The 18,790-nt window shown below is 34.7% G+C and overlaps 1 pseudogene; it reads left to right on the top strand.

Moving 5' to 3' along the window:
* The window catches only part of LOC139874526 (ent-copalyl diphosphate synthase 1-like), a 48,372-nt pseudogene extending 32,939 nt beyond the window's left edge, over positions 1-15,433 (top strand).
* The last annotated feature ends 3,357 nt before the right edge of the window (positions 15,434-18,790 follow it).

The raw sequence follows: 18,790 nt of genomic DNA, 5'->3' as shown, positions 1-18,790 counted from the left end.
TTAAACATTCTCGTCTCTCGATTCGAAGTTAAGAAGAACGGACTTCGATATTACGCCGGAAGAATTTGGGTGCCTAGATACGGCGATTTACGAAACCTCATCCTAGACGAAGCCCACAAATCACGATACTCGATTCATCCCGGCGCCAATAAGATGTACCATGACCTTAAAGAACAATATTGGTGGCCGAACATCAAAAAGGAAGTTGCTAGATACGTTGCCAAATGTTTAACTTGCGCTAAAGTCAAAGCCGAACACCAAAGACCGTCTGGGTTACTTCAACAACCCGAGATCCCGCAATGGAAGTGGGAAAGGATCACGATGGATTTTATCACCAAATTACCGAAAACGTCGGGCGGTTATGATACTATTTGGGTCATTGTCGATCGCCTCACCAAATCCGCGCACTTTCTCGCCATGAAAGAAACCGACAAAATGGAGAAACTTGCACAACTTTACATCAAGGAGATCGTAGCCTGTCACGGTGTACCTTTATCGATTATCTCCGACCGAGATGGTCGTTTCATTTCTAGATTTTGGCGCACTTTACAAGAAGCGTTGGGAACGCGTTTAGACATGAGCACCGCATATCATCCTCAAACCGATGGACAAAGTGAACGTACGATACAAACCTTGGAGGACATGCTACGAGCTTGTGTTGTTGATTTTGGAAAAGCTTGGGACAAGCACTTACCTCTCGCCGAATTCTCTTACAACAATAGTTATCATGCGAGTATCCAGGCCGCACCTTTTGAAGCGTTATATGGTCGAAAATGTCGCTCTCCTCTTTGTTGGGCCGAAGTGGGTGACGTGCAAATTTCCGGGCCCGAACTCATTCACAAAACAACCGAGAAGATTCTTCAAATCCGAGATAAGCTTCGGACGGCCCGGAGTCGTCAAAAATGCTATACTGACAAAAGACGCAAGGACCTCGAATTTCAAGTCGGTGACCGCGTCATGTTAAAAGTCGCACCTTGGAAAGGCGTCATCCGTTTTGGGAAACGTGGGAAACTAAATCCACGGTATGTTGGTCCTTTCGAAATCTTAGAGCGTGTTGGGACCGTTGCGTATCGTTTGGATCTTCCGCCTCAACTAAGCTCCGTCCATCCTACCTTTCATGTATCTAACTTGAAGAAATGTCTTGCCGAGCCCGATATCGTCGTCCCTCTCGAGGAACTCACTATTAATGACAAACTCCACTTTGTGGAGGAACCGGTTGAAATTGTGGACTACGTCGAGAAGGAATTAAAACAAAGCCGGATCCCGATTGTTAAGGTTCGTTGGAACGCCAAAAGGGGACCCGAGTTTACTTGGGAAAGAGAAGATCAAATGCGAAAGAAACACCCTCATCTATTCCCGGTTCCGGAATCGTCGGATTCCGAGGAGGAAACAACGATTACTACGCCTACTTAAATTTCGGGACGAAATTTCTTTTAAGGTGTAGGTAATGTAACATCCCGCCTTTTTCCGTTTATTTTTCCTTTATACTATTTCAAACTCCGTTATATGTTTATAACATCTCCCGTTAATACGCGTTTCAAAATATCTTGTGTAGGTAATTTAACGCACCCGATTCAAAGTTGAGGGACTAGTTTTGCCAAGAGGCCAAAGATTTGACTAGGTCAACTAGTCAAACCTTCAACCTCATCCACTCATCATTTTCTCATTTTCTTTTCTCTTTTCTTCTCCTACTTTCACATTTTCTTTCAATTCACCACATCAAGGAATCATCATCCATTTAATTTCTAGCAAGCTTCAATTCAAACAAAATACATATTTGGAATCCTTGCAACATCCTCTTCGATTCCATACCGATTTCATCAATTTTGGGTAACTTTCTAAAATCACTAATTTTATGTGTTCTTGAGATTTTTGAGTTAAAAGGTTGTTGATTAGTGTCTATGGCTCAAGTCTAGTATGATTATGTGATTTGTATGCTTGTTCTTGTTATTTTGATGTAACTAGTTCATATTGAAAGATAACATGCTTAACCTTGAGATTTGAGTGTTTATATGTTGTTAGATGCTAAGGCTTCATGTTTTAATTATGCTCCTAGTGTTACTAGCTTTATTTTGATGTAAAGTTTGATTAAGGAAACCTCCTAAACTTGATTATGAAATTTGGTGAATTTAGTTTAGGGTTTGATGAACTTGAAATGAATCTTAGATGCATTGAATGATTGCCATGTTGTTTTGTTTGTGTTTAGTTGTATTGTATGCTTGATTATCTTCAAAACGGCGTATTACACATGTGCATTAATTTCCCGAATCATAATATGGCATTTATGAACTTGGAGTAATAAATGATGAGCATTAATGGTGATTTTGATATGAGTTTGTTTGATTTTGATTGAGTAAATGCATTTAGTTATTCTCCTTGTCAAATTACCTTTCTAATGATATATGATATGCGTTTTAAGTGTTTTCGGTGCATGAGATGTGTTAAATTGTATTTTGGTTCGTGACTTGGACCATTTTTCTGCAAACTGCATGTTTCCCAGGTATTGCGCGCCGCGCATATACCCGCGCGCCGCGCAGAATTAGAAATCCCAGATGTTTGCCTTCGTGGTTAAGTTCTGACCAGGATTTACACTTGGGTGCGCGCCGCGCAACCCATAGCGCGCCGCGCATACTGCCCAGCTCATTTTGTCTTTGTTTTTCATGTCACAAAAATGTTTCCCGCTTTACTATAACCCCGTTTACCATGAAACTTGACTATTATGCTCGTATATGACTTCTCATCATGAGAAAATTGTCGGACACCCGACCCGACCCCGTTGACTTTGACTTTGACCAAGTTTGACTTTTAGTCAAACTTAACCAAACGATTATACAATCGTTCTAACATGCTTAACTACTTGTGTCGTGCATGAAACTTGACAAATTGATCCACGTGCTATATTAATCGAGTCGTAACGAGCCATAGGACTAATTGAACATCTTTGACCCTTCGTGACTATCGTTATTGATACAACCTATTTGTTTAGGTCAAGACTAGCATTGTTTCTTGCACGTTTACTTGTCGAAGTACTTTTTGGTTCGTGCATACAAGGTGAGATCATAGTCCCACTTTTACTCTTTTAAACTTACTTTTGGGATGAGAAAACATAAACGATTCTTTTGAACTAAGTGAACACAAGAATGGGAAAACAAACATTCTACATACGAGTTTAGAACGAAAATCCTCAATCCGATTATCATTAGTTACATCAGATGGTGTAAGCGAGAACTTATGTTATATGGCCATATGGGTTGACAACCCTCATCTTTGACGGTTCGCTACCGTCTACGGATGAAATATATTTTCGGGAAACAGTGTTGTTCTAGCACTAATTTATGGGGTATTCAACGGACGGAATGTTAAGCTTTGATAATTGGGTGCTCGTGAATATTAACTTTTAGAATGTACTATGACTTTATCAATATTGCAACTCTTGTGGTTCAGCTTGCTTTTACTCATTTACTTATTTAAACCTATGATTTCACCAACGTTTTCGTTGACAGATTCTCTATGTTTTTCTCAGGTCCTTGAACTTAGGTGATACATGCTTCCGCACATACTTTTTGATACTTGCATTGGATGTCGAGTATACTTGCATACGTGGAGCGTCTTTTTGGCTATTTTAAACTATGTCGCACGTGTTTCATATGAACAATAACTTTTGTTATGTACTTGTCTTGGGAATTACTTTTGTAAACATTGAAACATCCTTTATGAAATGTATGCGACATATTTTCGGTCAAACTTTGTTATAAATACTTATAACCATGTAATGGGACCATACGTAGACGACGCCGTCACTTGACGATTTGTCGGGGTCGCTACATATTTTACATAAAGCATGAAATATAGCACACAATAACTTTGATACAAGATAGTTGTGAAGATAATTCTAGCTAGTACACAAGTCGTTCAGCAAAGGCAATAAAGACACGTAATTCATACGTCCAGAAACAAGTCATGCATTCTGGTTTTACTAGGACTACTTCCCATCCTTGGTCTTGTGGAACATAACCGTTATGGCCATTGATAAGACAGCGTGTTGTAACGTCATCAAAGGGACGAGGGTTACGTAATGACCAACAGTCTCGTAATAACCTAAAAACCTCATTTCTTACCCCAATTACCGACTCCGTCACTTGTGGGAACGTTTTGTTTAATAGTTGTAGCCCGATGTTCTTGTTCTCACTTTGGTGAGAAGCGAACATTACTAACCCGTAAGCATAACATGCTTCTTTATGTTGCATGTTAGCCGCTTTTTCTAAATCACGAAGTCCTATATTCGGATATACTGAGTCAAAATAATTTCTTAACCCGTTGCGTAAAATAGCATTTGGGTTCCCCGCAATATATGCGTCAAAGTAAACACACCGTAACTTATGGATTTCCCAATGTGATATTCCCCATCTTCCGAACGAAAGCCTTTTATAAACCAAGGCATTCTTGGAACGTTCTTCGAATGTCTTACAAACTGATCTCGCCTTAAATAGTTGTGCCGAGGAATTCTGACCGACTCTAGACAAGATTTCATCAATCATGTCTCCGGGTAGGTCTCTTAAAATATTTGGTTGTCTATCCATTTTGTGTTTTTATACTGTAAAATAGACAAGAGTTAGATTCATAAAAAAAATACTTATTAATACAAGCAATTTTTACATACATCATAAAGCATAAGCACACTATATTACATATATTACACCACACGAATATAACTATCTTATTCCGACTCGCTCATTTCTTCTTGTTCGGTTTTGGTTCGTTTTGCCAAGTTTCTAGGGATATATGATGTTCCCCTAATACGAGCCGTCGTTATCCACATTGGTTTAGAAAAACCTGGTGGTTTAGAGGTTCCCGGGTCATTGTTACAACTTAAGGACTTCGGGGGTTGACGATACATATAAAGTTCATCGGGGTTGGAATTAGATTTCTCTATTTTTATGCCCTTTCCCTTATTATTTTCTTTTTCCTTTTTAAATTCAGTTGGGGTAATTTCTATAACATCATCGGAATTCTCGTCGGAATCCGATTCATCGGAGAATTGGTAATCCTCCCAATATTTTGCTTCCTTGGCGGAAACACCATTGACCATAATTAACCTTGGTCGGTTGGTTGAGGATTCTCTTTTACTTAACCGTTTTATTATTTCCCCCACCGGTTCTATTCCTTCTTCCGGTTCCGATTCTTCTTCCGGTTCCGATTCTTCTTCCGGTTCCGACTCTTCTTCCGGTTCCTCTTCGGGAACTTGTGAATCAGTCCACGAATCATTCCAATTTACATTTGACTCTTCATTATTATTAGGTGAGTCAATGAAACTTGTTCTAGAGGTAGACATCTATCACATAATATATAACACGATAAGAGATTAATATATCATATAATATACATATGTTAAAAATATATAGTTTCCAACAAAAATGTTAAGCAATCATTTTTAAAGAAAACACGGTCGAAGTCCAGACTCACTAATGCATCCTAACAAACTCGATAAGACACACTAATGCAAATTTTCTGGTTCTCTAAGACCAACGCTCGGATACCAACTGAAATGTCCCGTTCTTATTGATTAAAAACGTTCCATATTAATTGATTTCGTTGCGAGGTTTTGACCTCTATATGAGACGTTTTTCAAAGACTGCATTCATTTTAAAACAAACCATAACCTTTATTTCATCAATAAAGGTTTAAAAAGCTTTACGTAGATTATAAAATAATGATAATCTAAAATATCCTGTTTACACACGACCATTACATAATGGTTTACAATACAAATATGTTACAACAAAATAAGTTTCTTGAATGCAGTTTTTACACAATATCATACAAACATGGACTCCAAATCTCGTCCTTATTTAAGTATGCGACAGCGGAAGCTCTTAATAATCACCTGAGAATAAACATGCTTAAAACGTCAACAAAAATGTTGGTGAGTTATAGGTTTAACCTATATATATCAAATCATAATAATAGACCACAAGATTTCATATTTCAATACACATCCCATACATAGAGATAAAAATCATTCATATGGTGAACACCTGGTAACCGACATTAACAAGATGCATATATAAGAATATCCCCATCATTCCGGGACACCCTTCGGATATGATATAAATTTCGAAGTACTAAAGCATCCGGTACTTTGGATGGGGTTTGTTAGGCCCAATAGATCTATCTTTAGGATTCGCGTCAATTAGGGTGTCTGTTTCCTAATTCTTAGATTACCAGACTTAATAAAAAGGGGCATATTCGATTTCGATAATTCAACCATAGAATGTAGTTTCACGTACTTGTGTCTATTTTGTAAATCATTTATAAAACCTGCATGTATTCTCATCCCAAAAATATTTGATTTTAAAAGTGGGACTATAACTCACCTTCACAGATTTTTTACTTCGTCTGGAAGTAAGACTTGGCCACTGGTTGATTCACGAACCTATAACAATATATACATATATATCAAAGTATGTTCAAAATATATTTACAACACTTTTAATATATTTTGATGTTTTAAGTTTATTAAGTCAGCTGTCCTCGTTAGTAACCTACAACTAGTTGTCCACAGTTAGATGTACAGAAATAAATCGATAAATATTATCTTGAATCAATCCACGACCCAGTGTATACGTATCTCAGTATTGATCACAACTCAAACTATATATATTTTGGAATCAACCTCAACCCTGTATAGCTAACTCCAACATTCACATATAGAGTGTCTATGGTTGTTCCGAAATATATATAGATGTGTCGACATGATAGGTCGAAACATTGTATACGTGTCTATGGTATCTCAATATTACATAATATACAACACAAGTTGATTAAGTTATGGTTGGAATAGATTTGTTACCAATTTTCACGTAGCTAAAATGAGAAAAATTATCCAATCTTGTTTTACCCATAACTTCTTCATTTTAAATCCGTTTTGAGTGAATCAAATTGCTATGGTTTCATATTGAACTCTATTTTATGAATCTAAGCAGAAAAAGTATAGGTTTATAGTCGGAAAAATAAGTTACAAGTCGTTTTTGTAAAGGTAGTCATTTCAGTCGAAAGAACGACGTCTAGATGACCATTTTAGAAAACATACTTCCACTTTGAGTTTAACCATAATTTTTGGATATAGTTTCATGTTCATAATAAAAATCATTTTCTCAGAATAACAACTTTTAAATCAAAGTTTATCATAGTTTTTAATTAACTAACCCAAAACAGCCCGCGGTGTTACTACGACGGCGTAAATTCGGTTTTACGGTGTTTTTCGTGTTTCCAGGTTTTAAATCATTAAGTTAGCATATAATATAGATATAGAACATGTGTTTAGTTGATTTTAAAAGTCAAGTTAGAAGGATTAACTTTTGTTTGCGAACAAGTTTAGAATTAACTAAACTATGTTCTAGTGATTACAAGTTTAAACCTTCGAATAAGATAGATTTATATGTATGAATCGAATGATGTTATGAACATCATTACTACCTTAAGTTCCTTGGATAAACCTACTGGAAAAGAGAAAAATGGATCTAGCTTCAACGGATCCTTGGATGGCTCGAAGTTCTTGAAGCAGAATCATGACACGAAAACAAGTTCAAGTAAGATCATCACTTGAAATAAGATTGTTATAGTTATAGAAATTGAACCAAAGTTTGAATATGATTATTACCTTGTATTAGAATGATAACTTACTGTAAGAAACAAAGATTTCTTGAGGTTGGATGATCACCTTACAAGATTGGAAGTGAGCTAGCAAACTTGAAAGTATTCTTGATTTTATGTAACTAGAACTTGTAGAATTTATGAAGAACACTTAGAACTTGAAGATAGAACTTGAGAGAGATCAATTAGATGAAGAAAATTGAAGAATGAAAGTGTTTGTAGGTGTTTTTGGTCGTTGGTGTATGGATTAGATATAAAGGATATGTAATTTTATTTTCATGTAAATAAGTCATGAATGATTACTCATATTTTTGTAATTTTATGAGATATTTCATGCTAGTTGCCAAATGATGGTTCCCACATGTGTTAGGTGACTCACATGGGCTGCTAAGAGCTGATCATTGGAGTGTATATACCAATAGTACATACATCTAAAAGCTGTGTATTGTACGAGTACGAATACGGGTGCATACGAGTAGAATTGTTGATGAAACTGAACGAGGATGTAATTGTAAGCATTTTTGTTAAGTAGAAGTATTTTGATAAGTGTCTTGAAGTCTTTCAAAAGTGTATGAATACATAATAAAACACTACATGTATATACATTTTAACTGAGTCGTTAAGTCATCGTTAGTCGTTACATGTAAATGTTGTTTTGAAACCTTTAGGTTAACGATCTTGTTGAATGTTGTTAACCCATTGTTTATTATAACAAATGAGATGTTAAATTATTATATTATCATGATATTATGATATATAATATATCTTAGTATGATGTATATACAGTTAAATGTCGTTACAACGATAATCGTTACATATATGTCTCGTTTCGAAATCATTAAGTTAGTAGTCTTATTTTTACATATGTATTTCATTGTTAATACACTTAATAATATATTTACTTATCATTTAACATAATTAACCAAGTGTATCAATATCTTAATATGATTCATATGTACCTAGCAAGACGTTGTTATAACGATAATCGTTATATATATCGTTTTCGAGTTTCTTAAATTAATAGTCTCATTTTTATGTATATAACTCATTGTTAAAATACCTAATGAGATACATACTTATAATAAAAACATGTTAACTATATATATAACCATATATATGTCATTGTATAGTTTTTACAAGTTTTAACGTTCGTGAATCACCGGTCAACTTGGGTGGTCAATTGTCTATATGAAACATATTTCAATTAATCAAGTCTTAACAAGTTTGATTGCTTAACATGTTGGAAACATTTAATCATGTAAATATCAATCTCAATTAATATATATAAACATGAAAAAGTTCGGGTCACTACATGAATCTCATCCTCAAACTTGATACCCATACCTGCAAGCTGATTTATAATACCCTGATATGCGTTTAGGTGATCTGTAATAGGAGTCCCATCATGATACTTCAAAGCCATCATCTGCTTAATTAAGAACAACTTGTTATTCCCAGTCTTTCGCTCATATAACTGCTCAAGCTTTTTCCATAAGGCTTTAGCATCAGTCTCCCCAGTAATATGATTCACAACATTATCATCAACCCACTGCCGAATATACCCACATACTTGTCTATGCAAAATTTTCCATTGAGCATCAGATTTTTCCTCAGGTTTATCCTCAGTAAAAACAGGCAAATAATAATCTTTCACATAAAGAAGATCCTCCATCTTGCCTTTCCAAACATGATAATTTGAACCATTTAAACTAATCATTTTACTTGTATTAGCTTCCATCTTTCACATAAGTCAAATCAAATAACCTAGCTCTTGATACCAATTTGATGGGAAAATAGTCACAACGGGCAATCTACAAAGCGGAAACAAACCCGTTTGACAAGCATTTCCCGACCCGTATGAACCCGTGAGGAAACTAACAAACAAGCTATATCAAAACCAACCCAAATCAGTCCCCAAATCTGTTCCAAATCAGTAGCTAAACAATAATCAAGCACACACTAAAACACGAGACTTTTTACGTGGAAAACCCCTCAAAACCGAGAGTAAAAACCACGGGACTCGTAAGCCACTTAAATTCCACTATCATCAACAAAGAGAGCAATACAATAATTCTTCTCTAGATCAACTAGAGGCATACAACATCATCATACTCTTGAACAACAATAATCAACAAGTATATGAAACAATTAAAGACAAAAGAAGAATTTCATCACCCAAAATTCTGCTACTGTTTGGCCTGTTGTAACTCGAGCTACAGAACACTTGAGACGAATTCAACGGTTGAAAATGTTGGCACTGATGTCAGGAAGACACAGGCCAAAAATGAAGAAGATTCAACGGTCGGATCTCCGGGGATCGAAGGTTTTCTGGCCTGTTGTCACTGTAGACGGGAATTGGGGTTTTGACTCTTTTTCTTGATCTCTCTTGCACTCTTACGTATGAAGACAGCTGCACAAGTTTGAAATAAAGATGCCCTCCAATGCTTGACCAAGTCAAACAATATTTGGGCCTATTTTTGTTGGGCTTGGGCCATTACTTTCACATAAATGGAAACAAAATAATAAACCCAACAGATTCTAGTGTGAAAACTCGACGGGTTACAGAGGCGTCTTCGAAAATAGGCAAGATGGGCGATCGCCTAAGGCCCACAAATTTAAAAGAGCCCACAAATTTGAATATATATGTATACACATACACACACATAGAGTTGATTAATGAAGCTTCTAAAAAAGTTAGAAAGTAGTTTTATCTAAGTAATTGTTAAATTATAGTTAAATGACAAATATTTAAGAATAAAACACTTTGATAAGGCTGTCTTGAGAACTTTTTTCGTATTGATAAATTATAGTATTATTTTTTTATATGTATTAAAAAATTCAAGATGTATAAGGGCTCATCTTTATTTTCGTCCAGAACCTTCTAAATTGTTGAGACGGCCATGGCGGACTAATACGTTAGATATGTTGTTGAGTTTAAAAAAAAACATCCGTAACAAAGGATTTTCACCCTTATGATAAATATATATCTTCTCATTGGATCCCCTTTTAGGGAACTTGAAATATATGATTTGGATTTGTTATTTTATTTGTTTTGGTAGGATACCTAAAGACACATTTCACAAGATACCAACAATAATTCTTTATATCTTGGAAGGGTTGAAAGATTTGGACTGGGATAAACTTCTAAAACTTCAATCAGAAAATGGATCCTTCTTCTACTCTCCATCAACAACTGCTTTTGCATACATGCAAACTAAAGATCAAAAGTGTCTTTCATATTTGGCCGATATTGTTCGTAAGTTTGATGGAGGAGGTAATGTCATTCATTTTGGTTAAAGTTGTTGGATAACTAACAAAATCACACAAGTTTTCTATACAACATACTTTAAAGTTTAGGTGGCAATTTTTGTTGAGTTGGTTCGGGAAAAGTCCCGAACTTGACTACTTAGCATGTGTTAGGAGTGCGGAGCAAGTTAAACAAGGAGTCAAAAAGTACGAAAAACTGTTGCACGGGTCGAGATCGCGAGTCCAAATCTCGCGACTGGAATTTGCTGTCGGGGTGTGTTTCGCGATCGCGAAAATGGTGAGGCTTTGTACCTCGCGATCGCGAGTTTGGGACTGACGGGAATAAAATTCTAGAAACCGCGTTTTCTTGCTCCCAAAGCTATTTCCTTGTATTGTTTTGCTTATTTAAGCATCTTATTGTAACTCATACATGTATTCACGAAAATTATCAATAAAAGAACTCTTTTTGGTGGTCGAGGATTAAAGTAATCATTCGTGATTACTTACAACCTCATTAAATTCTCGTCTTTATCATTTTTGCTAGTTTCTTCGTATACATCAACTATTTCCGATTATTGTAAGTGGGTTTGATAACCTACGGTTATCAAGTCTTGTTAGGGCTCACGTGTTTTATTCCTAACAGCATGTTAAAGTAAGCAAGTCAAATGGGTCAAATTTTGGTCGTCTTATTTTTGGGGCAGTGGGTCGGATTTGGGTTGATGAGTTAGTTTTGGCCTTTTGGGTATAAATGGTAAAAAAAATTTTGGTTAGTTTTGGTTTAGCTGGTAGATTACGGGTTGGCAAGATGGGATTTATATAAACAGGGAAAAAGTACTCTTAAAATTTTTCGGGTTGATGAGTCGACTAGTTGAGAATACAACCCATATCAATTTAGCGATTTAAGGTTGATTTCGAGTCATAATTTGTGATGCAGCTCCAACTATGTACCCAGTAGACATGTTTGAGCATATTTGGATAGTTGATCGATTGGAACGCCTCGGAATTGCACGCTATTTTCGTTCCGAAATCAAAGATTGTGCTCGTTATATCTACAAGTATACTCCGTATTTTTTTGTTTTTAATTATAAAATTGTTGATTTATCATCCCAAAACTGTTTAACGATCCCGGTCCAAAATTATAAAGTCTATCCTTAGTTGATATAATCATACTCGTTTTGTAACTATTGTTTGGATTTTCATATTGAATGTGATTTTTTTATCATTAGCATTCAAATTGTAAATAACCGTAACAGTTTTAATATTTAATATTATTTGTCAAGTTAAAATGTTAAATATAAAAATCAATTCACTACGAATAACAAGTCCCAAAAAGTTAAGATGAAATATACTAAACACTCCTTACCGTGAAACGTGATTATTCAATTTTCATTTACCTCTTATTGTTTCCCTAATTGACCTATAAAACCTACCTAAATTAAAAACCCTACATAAAAGAATGTCTCTTTTGTAATTTTACTAGCTTGTTAATTAAGTAACCAAATAATTTAGTCTTGTCAAATACCTATAAAAAATTGATTATTACGGAGTAAATTATTTTGTTGTAAATTTTGCATTAAACCCAAACATGTATAACACGTTTTGAACAGGATAGTAATTATCTAAAACACCTCTAATTAGGATTCATGAGTAACTGCTTTTTATGTAGTTTAAATACAAGTGAAGATTATTTTGGTCCCTCCCCCATAGATTCAAGATCCAGGATCCACGTACCACTGATGCCAACTAATACGAAAACTTATTTAATTCTTTTTTCGCTTCGGCTAATGTATATGTCTATGATCTATGTTTGAAGGTATTGGAATGAACAGGGAATTGGGCATACTAAAAACTGCATTGTACCGGATATCGATGACACAGCATTGGGGTTTATGGTTTTAAGAACTAATGGTTATCAAATTTCTCCTGGTTAGTTTTGCTAATAGTGACATTGTTCTTAGCTTATACTTTGATGTCATTTTCTTATTCTTTAATTTAATTTTATTTTTCGTGAAAGATGTGTTTCAACACTTTGAAAAAGATGGAAAGTTCGCATGCTATCATGGACAGTCAGCAGAAGCAGTGATATGTATGTTCGATTTATATCGAGCAACTCAAGTTCTTTTTCCAGGAGAACAAATACTCGATGATGCCAAGAAGTTTTCCTATAACTTCTTGACGAAAAAACGATTAAACAATGAGCTTGATGATAAATGGCTCATCACCAAGGATTTGCCTGGTGAGGTATGTAAAGATCGAGTACATTACATTACATTACATTACATTACATTACATTACATATACTATTAATGAGCACCTACTGTTCACCCAATTTTTTTCTGAAGTTTTTATTTTATACGGCCCGCACTTTATTTTTTACTTTGCCTCGATTCTTTTTTTTTAGTTTTAGTTTTATACGGCCACCACTTTATTTTTGACCTTGCCTAGTGAAATGGGCCTAGCCCACAGTATCGGATCTAGGAATGGTAGTCACTGGTTAAAAATTCAAAAAATATTCTACTGCATAGTTTATTTTAATGGTGTCAGTCAAAAAAATTAACATTATCCAGTGGTGCCACTAGTTAAAAAATTCCACTACATCGCATATTCGCATATTTCAGTGGTGTCCCGTGCAACCACTCCTTCCATATTAGTTCCGCCCCTGCTAGCCCATCATCTAGTTTATATCATTATTGAAGTCATACATGCCAGCCGAGTTACAAAAAACTTCATTTCATAAGGCTTATTTACATGTTTGTCTAGTAATACGACAACTTATAAAATTGGTGCTAGGTTATATACGCGCTTGATGTGCCATGGTATGCAAGCTTACCTCGACTCGAGGCAAGATATTATGTGGAACAATATTCAGGTTCAGACGATGTTTGGATAGGAAAGTCCCTTTACAGGTTATAAATATTCACTAGTCTCTAGTCTAAATATTGTTTGATACAGTAAATAACAAATTAAGTTTATTACGGAGTACTAATACTTAATTAATTATTTAATTATTTCATGGAAATATAGAATGGAATATGTTAGCAATAACAATTATCTAGAGATGGCTAAATTGGACTACAATCATTGCCAATCAGTTCATGAATTGGAATGGAACCAGATCGAAGAGTACATTATTTTTAAATACCTTTTTAATTATAGTTTTTTTCATCTTTATTCAGTCTTGCATTTGAAGTTTAATTTTAAATTAATTTTTTGATGTTGAACAGATGGTATTCACATCTAAAAGTTGAACATACCTTAAACACAAGCCTTTTATGGTCATATTACGTAGCTGCGGCCAGCATATTCGAGCCAGAAAGATCCAATGAGCGAATCACATGGGCCAAAACGAATGTGATTATCAACGTGATTACCTCATTCTTTGCACAGCCCAAATTCTCTAATGCAGACATCCAAACATTTGTAGATGAATTCATAAATGCGCCACACGAACACATAAATGGAAAACCATGGCACTTGGTGATAAATGTTGTTCATGAAACTCTTAACGAGATTTCATCGAACGTACAAGTGGCTCATGGTGTAGACATCCATCCGCACCTCCACCGTGCTGTAAGTTTTTTAAATGTAAAATTTTAAAGAAAAACAGGGAATTGAATTTGATAATATACCACAATTGTGCATTAAATACTTGTACTGTATAAGTACTTAATGCATAATTGTGGTGTATTATCAATGGTGGAAATATCATTGATATTTTCGCCATTGAATTTGATAAATTTGCCATAATTTTGTATTAAGCATATGTTTTATACACGTAATTGTGGTGTATTAATATATCATGATGGAAAAATCTTCCATGAAGTTGGATATACAAAAAGACTGTGTTATAGTTTAGTACATTTTATTGCACTAATGCCCTTTTCTATATCAGAAAAACCTTAGAAGAAGCTACCACTAATACGAAAAAATCTATAATAATAAAAAAAAAACAAAAAAAAAAAAAAAAAACAAATTTTTGTAGTGATCGATATGATATACTATCATATGTTATTGACTTATTGTACTACATCTTTTCTTATACACTATTTATCTTTTGGTATATATAAAATAAAGTGGAAGTTGTGGCTGCTGAACTGGGCAACAGGAGTGGACACAGTAGTAGGAGAAGCAGAGCTCCTAGTTCTAACGATAAATATGAGCAGCAGCCGATGGTTATCAGACGAGCCATTAGCTCATCCTCAATATCAACGACTTTCCTCCATCACAAATAACATATGTCACCAAACTGCTAATAAGGTACACACAAAAAAGTGTCAGTACTTTACCTTATTTATATGTAAATTGTGTTTTTAAAGCGAGTACTATACTCTGTGTTTAGGAAGGAGGAATTGAGATTGAGTCGAAAATGCAAGAACTAGTGCAACTCGTGCTTTGTGATTCACCGGAGGATCTTGATCATGATTTGAAGCAGACGTTTTTAACTGTTGCCAAAACATTCTACTATCTATCGTACTTTGATCCTGAAACTATAAACAAGCACATTCACAAAGTGTTATTTGAACGTGTAATTTGAAATTGATCACGCGACTAAGATAGTCTATTACAATAAAGTACACGTTATTGTGTCAAAATATAAGTGTGAAGTCCTCGAAGTATTTGTTTTCGATTTCAATATAAGTTAGCAACTTATCAATCTCTGTTTCTATCTTGATACATCTTATCTATTCCAATTGTTATTAGAGCACACGGAACGGATTCCATATTTCAATAAGGTGTGAAAGTGAATGTGGGGTACCGTTGTGACATCCTTTTTTGTGTGAATTGTGTAACGAGCTGAGATGTTATAAAAATAAGTGTTATTATGGACCTTGTTAGCCCATGTCCCATTTTGTATTGGGCTTAGCCCACCTTATATTTATAGGGCTATTGCCTATATTAAGGCATTCTATGTACTGTATTCATCATCAAAAATAATACGTTCTATAATTCAACATGGTATCAGGCCTAATCTTTTAGTAGGTTTTTTTTTTCCCCCTTCTTCCTCTTAATTCAGCCGTATACAGTCGTTCATATCCAAACTCTATCTAATCTCGATAAAACTTCTTTGCAAGATAACAACATAATATTAAATTGTTGAATCGCATCACATACTATCACATCGCATCTTATCGCATCACGTGAGCAATACTTTCTTTTCTTTGCAGCCTTCAATATTATATATGTTGAATCCCATTGCATCAAAATAACAATATAATATTAATTTGCTCCACTTGCTTTTCTTTACACCCTGCAAAACATCACGTGAGCACTAGTCCCCTAATTTCATATTTATTTTATTTATTTCATTGCCTTTCCCATCTCTGTTATTAGTTGTCAAAAAAAAAAAAAAAAAATATCATGGCAATCAATTTCAATAAGTATAATAAACAGTCATCAGCGGATTCCCTTTTGAAGACCGATGTATATTTCAGCAAAAATAAGCTTTACAAGCAAAATAGTTGCAATAATCCGCAAGCTTCTTTCAACGAGTCAAGGCCCAACTTTGGAACATCATTCAAGCCAATCAGAAAATTATAGCTCAGTTAGGAATTACTCAAACCCAACAACAGGCCCAACATCAGGCCCAAGCTTTTACATTGCCCAACCCATTTCTTTTCAGGATTACGGTGCTGCCGAGTGGCACATGGACACGGGTGCGTCTTCACATCTTACCTCCTGTATTGATAATCTAACTACCGTTTTTAATAATTGCAAATATTCATCAGTAGCAGTCGGTAACGGGAATACCATTCCCGTCACTAACACTGGTCATAGCTTGTTACCCAATGTTCACCGACCATTACATTTAAATAATGTACTTGTAACCCCTAACATCATTAAAAACCTCGTATCCGTTCGGCAATTTACTCGTGATAATCTAGTTTCTGTTGAATTTGATCCTTTTGGTTTTTCTGTGAAAGATTATCTGACGCATCGTTTACTTCTCCGATGTGATAGCACCGGGGACCTTTACCCACTTACATCACCCACCTCTCACTCTTCTCAGCTTCTCACCAATCCGATTACATGGCATCAACGTCTCGGACATCCCGGACATGATGTTTTTCGGAGACTCATTTCTAATAAAGATATTATTTGTAATAAATCGTAACAAGTGGGTTTTTTTACACAATCGAGTTGAGGGATGGCTTTTTTTATTTTGAAAGTAAAGAGAAACGCATATTCCTTTCGGTTTGAATGAATGTTTGATTATATGATATCTCCGTCATGCCCCACGTACCTAGATTAAGTATTATCGCTGTTGTACTAAAAATCCTTGAATTCAAGTTGATATTATCAATTAAGGTACAACTTAAGAAAAAATAAGTTACGACAGGATACTAGTTCACGCATCTATTTAAGTTGGGGGATAATTCTCACACACACTTTTTTGATCCTCACACACCAATTTAAAGAAATGGAGTATTATTAAAAGAGTAAAAGGTTAAAATAGATATGTGAGGATCAAAAAAGAGTGTGTTAGAATCATCCCCATTTAAGTTGTGTACAAGCATTTTGACAACGATTTATAGGTAATTTAATTTAATGTTATGAATAGCTACACCTCTCGAACCGGTAATACTTTCATTCAAATTAGCTGATGTAATAAAATAAAACACATGTTACATGATTATTTTAATTTGAAATTGGATGGTCTATATTATTTAGTTAAATCATTCAATACCAAAACTAAATAACAATTTTTTTTATTAGTTATTGAATTTTTTTAATGACAATTCTTAGCGATGTTATTAAAGAATTTGAACACGTTTAAAATACGTCATCATTCTCTATAAATAATTACTACGCGTACTTTACACTAAATATAAATTTAATTTTTAATAACAATCCTTAAAAATGCGGTTCCAAAAAAATCTATATCTATAACGTATTGTACAAAATTTAAAGAGTTAATTATACCATTGGTCCCTGTAGTTTACTTAAAATTATATAGGTAGTCCTTTTCTTTTTAAAATTATATCGATAGTCCTTATGGATTTTAGTATGAACAGCGTTGGTCCAAAACCTAATATTGATTAATTAATTTCGTTAAATAATTTCATACGCATAAAACATGATGGATAATTAGGTAAATTTGTTTATCATAAAAAGTCCAAAACAGAATCATCAATCTTCACATTCAAACAACAATCAACAATGGCTAAAGCATGTCGAATCACATTCAGACCTAAATAAAATTAGGGGTTTCTTCTATATTAACCTTCATCGATCTAACTAAAACATGTCGAATTACGTTCATACATATATTCCATTGCATCAATAGGACAATAGATAAAAATTCACACACACTCATAACCAAAATCCTAGCAATTAACCAAACTTCCACCTTCGTCAACTGATCATGATCTAGACATCAATCCAAAAATAATAGCCATATTGACAAACACACATACAATACATACATACATATCAAACAAATCACATATAATCAGTGAAAGAAACTCAACTCCGTTAACAGGCAACGTTAACATGTTCCCAACTCTGTTAACAGGTGTGACGGGTATAGAAAAAATAATACCCAAATTCACCACACAGAAATCATACCCAAGCAGATGAAGCGAAATCCACTCATAGCAACGCCAATCCAAATTCACCACTGACAACGGCAAGAAATAAAGCTCGAAAAAGGCCTGGTACTTCACGCATCCTGCATTTCAAACACCTTGCTAGAAACGTTTCCAAAAAACCCAAACAAAAATCGAAATCAACAACAATAAAGGAGAAACAAAAAGCATCGAGCAATTCACATACTTCTTCGGATAGCGTAGGTTTAAAGGATTTCGGAGCAAAATTGGGAGTTCATTGTGAGGAACCTGCCCAATAACTTCTGGTACATTCATATCGTTTTAATGAGTTCTCCATGAAGATT

This window comes from Rutidosis leptorrhynchoides, chromosome 11 (genome assembly GCF_046630445.1).
Source record: "Rutidosis leptorrhynchoides isolate AG116_Rl617_1_P2 chromosome 11, CSIRO_AGI_Rlap_v1, whole genome shotgun sequence".
Classification (NCBI taxonomy): Eukaryota; Viridiplantae; Streptophyta; class Magnoliopsida; order Asterales; family Asteraceae; genus Rutidosis; species Rutidosis leptorrhynchoides.
The sequence above is the reverse complement of the archived record's forward strand: the minus strand, read 5'-3'. Positions and strand labels throughout refer to the sequence as shown.